The following is a 12,039-nucleotide window of genomic DNA, read 5'->3' on the forward strand; positions in this document are numbered from 1 at the left end:
ATGATCTGTCCTTTTATTGTACCACAGGTTTCTTTTGCCAACTACCATTTCTATCAAGTCTTTTAAAATTTTCCTCTCAAGTGGTTGAATAGGGGCAAATTGTGTGATCCCTGCCGCCGTTGGATAAGCAGCTGCAGCAGCAAGTCGTATACTCCTAGCTCACTCGTTTGTTACATAGTTTAATTCTTAATTTCTTTGCGTGTTTTTGGTACTTGCATTGTTTAATTCATAAATTTCGGACGTATTATAGTATTTGAGAGTTGTAGCATCGCGTTTTAGTACCTGAATAGTGTAAATTCGCGTAGTCTCCTTCCGCCGCCGAACAGTGTCAGCAGTGCGCAAGTAACAGCATTACTGCATTTGCTAGGCAATCTTGTATTTTAATAACCGTTTAAATTTTGTTGATTTGTTTGCGCTCTCTGTAGATTAGTGGAGACGTTCTTTGCAAAACAGTTTTTAGCATGGATAGGGACTGCAACTGCTGTGTTCGGGTGCAGGCTGAGTTGGCATCCCTTCGCTCCCAGCTTCAGGCAATGTTGGCTTCGGTCACACAGCTTGAGGCTGTTGCCAATGGGCATCACTGTGGGGGTCCGGATGGGGGTTTGTCGGGGACGGCCAGCTCGTCCCACGCATCCCCTGATCGGACTACGACTGTGGTTGCCCGGGATACTGCCCACATTGAGGGTGATCCCTCACCTGTGGTAGAGTGGAAGGTCGTCTCAAGGTGTGGCAGGGGGCGAAAGACATTCCGGAGGGCTGAACGGAAAGCCTCTCCAGTTTGTCTGACGAACCGGTTTCAGGCTCTGTCTCAGGCTGATACTGATCTTCAGCCTGACATGGCTGCTTGTCCTGTTCCAGAGGTTGCCCCTCAGTCTGCAAGATCTGGGCAGTCGCAGAGGGTGGGCTTACTGGTAGTTGGGAGCTCCAACGTCAGGCGCGTAATGGGGCCCCTTAGGGAAATGGCAGCAAGAGAGGGGAAGAAAACCAATGTGCACTCCGTGTGCATACCGGGGGGAGTCATTCCAGATGTGGAAAGGGTCCTTCCGGATGCCATGAAGGGTACAGGGTGCACCCATCTGCAGGTGGTCGCTCATGTCGGCACCAATGATGTGTGTCGCTATGGATCGGAGGAAATCCTCTCTGGCTTCCGGCGGCTATCTGATTTGGTGAAGACTGCCAGTCTCGCTAGCGGGATGAAAGCAGAGCTCACCATCTGCAGCATCGTCGACAGGACTGACTGCGGACCTTTGGTACAGAGCCGAGTGGAGGGTCTGAATCAGAGGCTGAGACGGTTCTGCGACCGTGTGGGCTGCAGATTCCTCGACTTGCGCCATAGGGTGGTGGGGTTTCGGGTTCCGCTGGATAGGTCAGGAGTCCACTACACGCAACAAGCGGCTACACGGATAGCAGGGGTTGTGTGGCGTGGGCTGGGCGGTTTTTTAGGTTAGATGGCCTTGGGCAAGTACAGAAAGGGCAAAAGTCTCAACGGGTGCGGGCCAAAGTCAGGACATCCGGGGAACAAGCAGCAATCGGTATTGTAATTGTCAACTGTCGAAGCTGCGTTGGTAAAGTACCAGAACTTCAAGCGCTCATAGAAAGCACCGAAGCTGAAATCGTTGTAGGTACAGAAAGCTGGCTTAAGCCAGAGATAAATTCTGCCGAAATTTTTACAAAGGTACAGACGGTGTTTAGAAAGGATAGATTGCATGCAACCGGTGGTGGAGTGTTCGTCGCTGTTAGTAGTAGTTTATCCTGTAGTGAAGTAGAAGTGGATAGTTCCTGTGAATTATTATGGGTGGAGGTTACACTCAACAACCGAACTAGGTTAATAATTGGCTCCTTTTACCGACCTCCCGACTCAGCAGTATTAGTGGCAGAACAACTGAGAGAAAATTTGGAATACATTTCCCATAAATTTTCTCAGCATGTTATAGTCTTAGGTGGAGATTTCAATTTACTAGATATAGACTGGGACACTCAGATGTTTAGGACGCGTGGTAGGGACAGAGCATCGAGTGACATTATACTGAGTGCGCTATCCGAAAATTACCTCGAGCAATTAAATAGAGAACCGACTCGTGGAGATAACATCTTGGACCTACTGATAACAAACAGACCCGAACTTTTCGACTCTGTATGTACAGAACAGGGAATCAGCGATCATAAGACCGTTGCAGCATCCCTGAATATGGAAGTTAATAGGAATATAAAAAAAGGGAGGAAGGTTTATCTGTTTAGCAAGAGTAATAGAAGACACACATGCTTGGAATGACATGAGGTTTTATTAGAACCAAAAAAATACAAAATTTCAAAAAATGTCCGACAGATGGCGCTTCATCTGATCAGAATAGCAATAATTAGCATAACAAAGTAAGACAAAGCAAAGATGATGTTCTTTACAGGAAATGCTCAATATGTCCACCATAATTCCTCAACAATAGCTGTAGTCGAGGAATAATGTTGTGAACAGCACGATAAAACACGTCTGGAGTTATGGTGAGGCATTGGCGTCGGATGTTGTCTTTCAGCATCCCTAGAGATGTCGGTCGACCACGATACACTTGCGACTTCAGGTAACCCCAAAGCCAATAATCGCACGGAATGAGGTCTGGGGACCTGGGAGATCAAGCATGACGAAAGTGGCGGCTGAGCACACGATCATCACCAAACGACGCGCGTAAGAGATCTTTCACGTGTCTATCAATATGGGGTGGAGCGCCATCCTGCTTAAACATCGTACGTTCCAGCAGGTGTTTATCAGCCAGGCTGGGGATGATGCGATTCTGTAACATATCGGCGTACCTCTCACCCGTCACGGTAGCAGTTACAAAACCAGAATCACGCATTTTCTCGAAGAAAAAATTCCCGATAAGGGTAGGTGTGGTAAATCCAACCCATACCGTGACTTTCTCGTCGTGCAATGGAGTTTCCACGACAGTTCTAGGATTTTCGGTAGCCCAAATTCTGCAGTTGTGGGCGTTGACAGACCCTCGGAGCGTGAAATGAGCTTTGTCGGTCCACAATGAGCTTTGTCGGTCCACACGTTACTCAACCAATCGTCATCTTCCGCAATCTTTTGAAACGCCCACACCGCAGATGCCCTCCGCTTCACTAAATCGCCAGGTAACAGTTCATGACGCCAATGGAGTTTGTGCGGATAGCATCGGAGGGTACGCCGAAGTGCCAACCAAACAGTAGTGTATGGAATGCCGGTGCGACGTGCGACTGCACGAGCGTTGACTTCCCCGTGCATAGACGAACCCACTACAGTCTCCATTTCTTCCTGTCTCAGCAGCATTACGCCTTGTGCTCGGTCGGCCACTACGGCGTCTATCGTCTAAACAACCCGTGGCGTCTACCTTCGAAATCATTCTCACCACAGCTGCATTTGTCAACGGACCTTTACCCGTTCGAATCCCCTTCCTATGGCGATAGGATCGTAACGCTGAACTAGCACATTCCCCATTTTGATAATACAGCTTCACTAAAAGCGCCTTTTCATGTAACGTCAACATGCTGCGACTGCTGGCGCATTTGATTCTCTTTCTCATTACAGCTCCTTTTATACACGATTGCCACGAGCAGTCACTGACGTTTTGCTGTCCAGCGCCATCTGTCGGACATTTTGTGAACTTTTTTTAAAATTATAATAAAACCCCATGTCATTACAAGCATTTTTTTTATTCTAATAAAACCCCTTGTCATTCCAAGCATTTTACCGCTCTATCTACATCATTCCGTGGTTTATTAAGTTTTCAAATTTATACTGACTTTTTGATCACCCGGTACATGCAATTTTTTCAAAGCTCAGTAGTGATTCTCGTGTTGGTCAATGCAAGTCAAGTGCAACAGAGAGGAGGCTACACACTTCTATCCAGCGTCACATCAATAAGTTCCTTGTCACTCAGCAGCTTGCCCATCACAAAATATGCATGCAGTTAGACTTTGATTAAAAGTACATACGAACTGTCAGGAAAGCCCAAGCTACATAAGTCACAGACAACTCCTTCTTTTTATGGTGGCTGTTACATTCCTGTACTCGGTACATGCAGTTGACCTGCCACATTTCGTAACATTACAAACAGAGCTTCGTTCACAGTTTTCTGCTCATGGGATGGTGAAAATATCGTTGACATTGACTCTTTTGATCTGCTTGGTTTGCACATTCAAACAATGTCCTCTCCATGAACTCCTCTGGACAAGGTGGCTGAACTTTGTAATGAATTAAGCGACAAAATGGCCAAGGCAAAGTTAATAATTTTGAGGCTCCCTTTAGTGACTGTCAAGAAAGCTTCACGTAAATTACACATATGTACAGATTTCAAGGCAATGGTAAATCCACAGACTTTGATTGACTCTTTTCCTTTGCCTTAGCCTGAGGAACTTGTAGCAAGCGTGGTACAGGTCGCTTCTTTTCCAAGACTGATCTTCACTATGCCTATTTGGTGCGTCCCTTAGATGAACAGTCCCGAGTTTTTGTGATCAACATATACATGGGGTTATTTAAATTATTGTGGTTGCCCCTAGGTAGTGCGTTCACACCTACAATTTCTCAACGCTAATTGGCACGATTGACTGCTACAGTTCATTCTTGTTCAAACTATTTGACGACATAATAGTTTTGGGTCGTACTTCTGATGAACATCTTTCCAGTCTTAGGAATTTGTTTCAGTTTCTTTCAGATGTTTGGTTAAAGCTTAATAAAGACAAGTTCTCTGTCTTCTAGAATGAGATTTAATATTTAGGACATGTTGTCAATGATGAGGATACCCAGCCTTTACAATCACACTTATCTGCCATCTGGGACGCCTCCCAGCTCCTAGGACATCAATGACCATCAGTATACTAACTTATTACATTTAGTTTATTCCAAATCCTACACAAATTGCAGCTCCACAACATCCCCTTCAACGAAGGAATGTCCAATTTAACTGGAATAGTGCCATCTGGGACACCCCCCAGCTCCTAGGAACATCAATGACCATCAGTAAACTAACTTATTACATTTAGTTCACTCCAAATCCTGCACAAATAGCAGCTCCATTGCATCCACTTCAACGAAAGAATGTCCAATTTAAGTGTATTAGGAGGCGTCAAGTCATTATAGTAACTGAAAGATGCTTTATTAAGCCCTCGCTCTTTGGTTTGTTTCGATTCTGCCAAGTTGGTCATGCTGGCAGTTGACGCATCCTCTTACAGGACTGGCACTGTTCTCCCGCACAGAGTTGGATCATTGGACAGATCAATTCCTTTACATTCGAACCCCTCAACAAAACGCAAAGCAACTATTCACAGATTGAAAAGGAAGGCCTTGCAGTCATGTATGGGTTGACCAAATTCCACTAGTACTTCTATGGTAGAAAATTCTACTTGATGACGGATCACATGCCTCTTATGTAATTTTTCAGCCCTTCAAAGCTAGTCCATCTGCACAGCGCAAAAGTTGCATCATTGGTCTCTGCTACTCTCCAATTATCAGTATAATATTATGTACAGGCCAACAGTTAAGCATTTGAATGCACACACATATTCTCGCCTACCAGTCGGCAATGATTAGGTGTTCAGCATCACAGAAGGTTATTACTTCTACTTTGGTGTCCAGGACAATGAAATATTTGATGGTTTCCCCATCGGCCACCAACAGATTGCTCAGGCAGCGTTTGTGGACCCCAGCTGCAAGATTCTGTTACAGTACCTTTGCACCAGTTGGTCACATTCTATTAAACTGATAAGCAATACAGTTTGATGCCATTATTTTTCACTTCAGCACAGATTATCAGTCCAGCAGGCTGTCATCCTCTTACATGCAGACAATGATCAGTGTCGTGTGGTTGTACCACATTTGCTTCAGAAGGAAATTCTTTGCCTTCCCCTTCAGGGCCATTGAGGCACTATACACACTAAGCAGTTCACCCTATGCTATTGCATATGAATTGGAATGGACGCTCAGGTAGGAGGATTAACCCCAGAATGTCTGGAATATGCAACACACAGGACTGGTCAGCCACATAAATTTTGTCATTGACCCAAGCCCAGTGCCCAGTGGCATTGTTCGCACATTGAGTCTGCAGGTCCCAACTGGAATTCCCGTTGGCTTTATTGTGGTATACCCCTTTAGGAAGTTTCTATTCATGGCGCCCATCCATTCTACCACAATAGCCAGCACTATCAAGACCCTGATGTCAATCTTTCGCATTGAACATCTGCCAGAAGTGTTGGTTACTGACAATGGATATCATTTCACACTGGTAGCATTTCACCAGTTTTGTGTCGCCAACAGCATCAAGTATATGATGACAGCACCATACCACACTCAATCCAAGGGTGAAGTGGAACACCTCATCAGAACGTCCAAGCAAACAGGTAATTAAGTTACATGTCTCCCATAAGAGGCATCAGGGGCCAGTGCTCTTTCTCTCTACCTATTATTCCCAGTCACACAAACTGAGCGAGGTGGCACAGTGGTTAGCACACTGAACCTTCATTCAGGGGGATGACAGTTCAAAGCTGCGTCCGACCACCCAGATTTAGGTTTTCTGTAATTTCCCTACATCACTCCAGGCAAATCCCCAGATGATTCCTTTGAAGTAGCATGGCCGATTTCTGTACCCATCATTGCCATAATCCGAGCTTGTGCTCTATCTCTAATGATTTCATTGTCAATGGGACATTAAACCATACTCTTCCTTCTTCCGCAGCCACACAATGGCAGACCGCAAGCAGAGCTCTTGCATGGACCCCGACATAGGACACTGATTGAGTTCCTGCGTCCTCCACAGCATTCTGCCCTTCCTCCACAGTGCTCTAAGTTTCATATGCATTATTTTGTCTTATTCAGGGTTTTTTCGCAGATACAGGCTCTTGTAATGAGACATTATCACCAAAATCTTGAGCCACTCTTTGTATGTTGTTCAGGGGCCCACTGGGCTGCAGAGGCACCATGAAAACCAGCCTGTCTCTCTGAGCTGTGTGATCCTGCCACAGGATTTTCATTTGCAGTTTCAGTGACCAAGAGGAACCCGCAGATGCAGTCACCTTTACCTCCCTCAGATCCCAAGCCACTGTTGATACCGTGCCATGCCAGTCCATGCTTAGAAGCTGGCCATAACCCTTGTCACTGCAGCATCAATCTGCGACTGGCACCAAGACACACCTTCCTCAGCAGACGTGGCTAGTGCCACCATGGAGTAGACTTAGAAGGACATTACTCTGACCTTCAGACTAGTCAGTCTATTAGTACAATTCTGTCTGTATAGTCAAAGTGTTTTCAGTTAGCCTCTGCAGTTACCAAACTGGCCTATCTCAAGGACTCGCTTTGGATTATGCCCCAGTATTGCTGTTATTGAAGTTAGGTAAAAGAAGTTATCAATCACTGTGTGCTCAGTGCTCATCTCTTTATTTTGCCCTCTATATTAGTATTCCACACTCCTTGACATCCACCACTGTGACAACCATATATTTGTACCCCCAAATTGACCACAAATTATTTCTTATCTCGGTGTTGGCCAACCAATGCATCGAAAAATATGATGGCACAGTATGTGTGTGCTTCAGAACTAGGAAAAACGCTTTAAAAACTTCTCACACTTCCCTAAGAAATCCATTCTTCAATATTGCAATTGCAGTATGGCAGTATTAATAATCGCTTACAGTATCTTGACATCTACCGATGTTAGCACTAGGTTACTGCGTTTAATGTGGACACAGTGCATATTACCATTTTTCACATAAAACAATTCAGATTTTAGCCATGAGTTTCAACACGAGACTCCTACATTGGTAATGCACATGTAAGTAATTCATTTTGTGGAAATTGAGCTTAAGACAAGAACTTAATCAGCAGACCCACTACTGAATGGTGAATCATGGTGGATTAAGATAATAATATCATTGTGAGGCGTTATTGTTACTTCCCATAATACGTATGTAAATAATGAGTACAAAGCTGGCCAGTACTAACTTTCAAAGAAAGAAAGAAAGAAAGACAGAAACAACTACCATAATTGCAATGAATCGACTGGCTGAATATATAATGAAGTGCAGTTTTAATGCATCTGCTAGAAAGGCTGCCACAATTTATAATCATGATACTGTGACACCAGAGACATATATTGAGGTCTTTGGTAATCCATCATGAGCATTTATATTGGGAGTAGACACCTGTACTGTAAGTACAGGCAACTGTGATAAGTCCAAAGAGGCAGAATACTCTCCATCTCTTTCGACACAACTGTCTTTAAGGACTTATGGACGTCATGAGAGTTCAAAAACTGGAAATTTTGTTTGTTATTTAATAAAATTCTGTCATTTTTGGTGACTCTAAAAACATGTACTTCATGTCTATTGCTTCATCATTTTCATGCTTTAATACGTTTTAAAACCATATGTGTCACACTACTGTTAAACACAAAACCTTGCCTAAAATGTCTAGTTATTTAATCAGGGCGCCGAAATTCCCATGGCAAGTCGTTTGTGTAATATCCTTGTGGAACATATCAACCGTACTATGAACAGGGATTTATTGCGATTGGTCTTTCTATGGATACAAGCAGTTTATTTCACTTCACTGCAGTGTTGCCAGCTTAACTATTTCATGGCTAAATCTAACCTTTTTGAAGTGGCAACTAGTCACTGTTATTGAAAAAAGCTACTTCTGGCATTCCTAGTCACTTTTGTGATATGATCTAGCCATATCTAGCCATTTTTACTATTCGATAATTATGACAATAAAGAAGTGAAAAACGAAACTTTTCAGGTATTTTTATTCTTTGGGTTACTTTTACTCCCTGATGCAATAGAAAGCACATATATGGAATGTGTTAACATGTCTAGCAGGGATTATGCTAAAAAAGAAAAAAATCGTTGTTCTGTTTTTAAGAATACCTCCTGCTACACTCGTTCTCTGTGGTTATCATGTGTTAGTTGTCGAATTGACATTCTAACATGGGAAGTGCCTTTTTTCGGCGAGTCTCATGCTTTTCACGTGCATTTGTATTGTAAACTTGCTCATATCACTGTTTTGGTGTATTGGAACAATTTTTCACCTCAAAATGTCAACCAAATGTACAGTGACATCCCCTGCAATGTGCACAAAATATTGTGGAGTGAATATTCGCCTTGTTGATGTCAAGAGGTGTTTTTAGAAGTGAACAAACGCAGTGCAGACCTTCTGTGTTATATGGATATGCCACCGCCATCTTTCGAATTTGAGAGGTTTTGTAAACGTTTATATAATGCCCTAACAGAAGTCATTGAAGCATCTATGCAGAGGGAAGCGAAGAAAACTGTAGATAATTGTCAATCTACTGATATTATTGCTGCATTGGACGGCTCCTGGCAGAAGACAGGTCGTATATCTCTCGATGGAGTTCTTACTGCTAGCTACATAGATACAGGCAAGGTTCTGGACTATGAATGTCAAAAAAACACTGCCCAGATTATGTCAATAAGGTAAACACAAATGTGACAAAAATTGAGAAGGTTTCAGTGTTGGAATAGAAAGCAAGGAGACAATATCTTTCTTAAACAGGTCTATTGGTTTGTGATACATTGAAAACTTTGGTAATGGTGACTCTAAGGCTTCAGTAGCGCTGTGGCTGCTCAACCAATAGATGAAAATGAAATTTAAAAAATGGAATGTTTATCTACATCTACAGACATACTCCACAAGCCACCATATGATGAATGACAGAGGGTATGTTGTACTACTACCTGTTATTTCCCTTCCTGTTTCACTCTCAAATGATGTGAGGGGAAAACGACTGTCTATATGCTTCGACATCTGCACAAGAGAATGGGGCAAGACTTAGAAAACTCTGCAAGGACATGACAGAAAAAGCCTCTCTGATGGGAACCAGACTCACCAAATCAGAAACAGAAAACCTCACAGAAAATTGTGATCTAGGCATCAGGAGAAACAGTGATAATGTTAGTGATACAAGAAAACCTGTTTGAACAACTCCGTTTCACAGAATATCCGCTGATGAGCATCCACAACACCCCCTCTGCCCACAAGGAAATACTTCACAGAAAGACTTCATGGTACTAGTACAATAGGTGTGAAGCAAATGGATAAAAGCATACTCAAGCACATTTCATACCAGAAACTATTGTGGTAGAGGTAAAGCCATTGTATAGAGCTCTTTGAGTATCTGAACTCCTGGGAAAATATTTACATGAAAAAACGCAGAATCAAAGTAAATGTCTCAGTAGTTGTAGTTCAGAGCACTTGCCAAAAACTGTTTTCGTTGGTATGTGAGCTTTTTACATTGGTATGGGGGATGCCACAATGTGATTTAATGATGGAATAACAAGCAGATTGAAAAACATGAGCAGGATCACAAAAACTGGGGACAACATGAAAAATGAGTTTCTCTGAGTGGATAGACAGTGCGTCACTGAAGCTGAAAAAGTTGCTGAAAGCATGACAAAGGAGGCCAGAATAATAAATAAAACTGAAGAAAATGGAAAGAACATTGTAATATGGTGTCCTACCCACGACGTAATAATGTACTATCTTCCTTTCCTATCGAAATATCAAAAGTTAAAGATATAATTTAATCTTTGTGCAATTAACTGCGCTACTAGTCAGCGATTATGTACACCCAGGATAATGAGAACGGCGTAGCATTATCATCTGTATTTTGTCCTATATAAGAATGCACACTCGTATTTGCTTTCTCTCTCTTTAGTCACGTGCCTTTCCGACAGCATCTTACGCTATCAGACTCCTATATTCTTCCATTTTGTTTGAAATGAACTGAAATTGTATTCCTGTAAGGAATTTGTTTAGTTGCGTCGTTATTATCGGCAATTGCGATTACGGAAATGACTTTACTATGAATATTTTTCTTTCGCTCCAGAATCGAGCTGAGATTACTGTAATTTCTACGTGTTTCGCAAATATGGCACAATTCTTTATTTTGTTCAAAACTGTGAGATTAGTGTTCGAGATGTCAGATGCCTGTATAAAAAACTTACTTTGTGAAATAATAATTGATTAATTTGGCATTTCCGCTTTCATTTCATAGTAACAGTTACCAATCCCCAATTTAAAAAATGTTACAGATTTTACTTTACTACATTTTTCTTATGTTGTCAACACGATACCCACGAAATTAATTTAGTACTGATCTGAATTTTCTCGTGAGGCGAGAAGACAATGTTCCATTCTCCTGAGATTTTAAGATTGCAAACTAAACCTTTTTCCAGCACGTTACGAGTATACTAATCTTCACTTCAAACAACAAAAAAGGTAAAAAAGATTAAGAAAGTGATTTGTGTATGCGAATGAGATACTTAAATTCATTTTACTTTTCATTTATTAGCTTTCCTCCTGGTTAATCAATTACTGATTACACATTTCAAGAAAAACTAACTTATTAATTGTATATTATTATTACTATTTTTATAACACTCAGAATCAACAAGATTATGGAGTTGGAATGTTTGACATGTTATCATTGAGAAGAAAATTACATACAAATCTTTAGTTTCAGTTTCCTGTAGTCATCAGTTTCACATACTTAGATGTTATTACCTCATCCCGTATTCAAGCTAGAAGATAAGATTTCACATGAATAATAATACAGTGCTTGTTTATCCAGCGAATCGTAATATGCACAATGTTATAAATATTCTAAGCTGAAGCACATCAAATTCTATATAATACCTGTCCCCTTTTACTACTGCAAGGTACAGGTAGGATCAGCTTTGCAAAATAGCTATTAATGATTTCCTAAATCCCAAGAATGACTATGCAGCTAGAGTTTATGTTTGCTTGCCTCTAACAAAGCAGCAAACAGCAAAATTTCTGATTAGTGGGCCAAATTTATTAAAGTATTAATTAACTAAATTGATAAAACGGCGCCACCTCACAGATCATTTGATGATTTAATATAATACCGTTCCATATATTGGATATACAATGACTTTGATAAATTTCATTGAAATATTTTTAGGGAAAGGTGCAGACTGACTGATTTTAAGGATCCTGGAACCTGATTAGGGAGCAAAATGGCGCTGTTAGATGTAATATCA

The sequence above is a fragment of the Schistocerca americana genome, chromosome 2 (genome assembly GCF_021461395.2).
Source record: "Schistocerca americana isolate TAMUIC-IGC-003095 chromosome 2, iqSchAmer2.1, whole genome shotgun sequence".
In the NCBI taxonomy this organism is placed as follows: domain Eukaryota; kingdom Metazoa; phylum Arthropoda; class Insecta; order Orthoptera; family Acrididae; genus Schistocerca; species Schistocerca americana.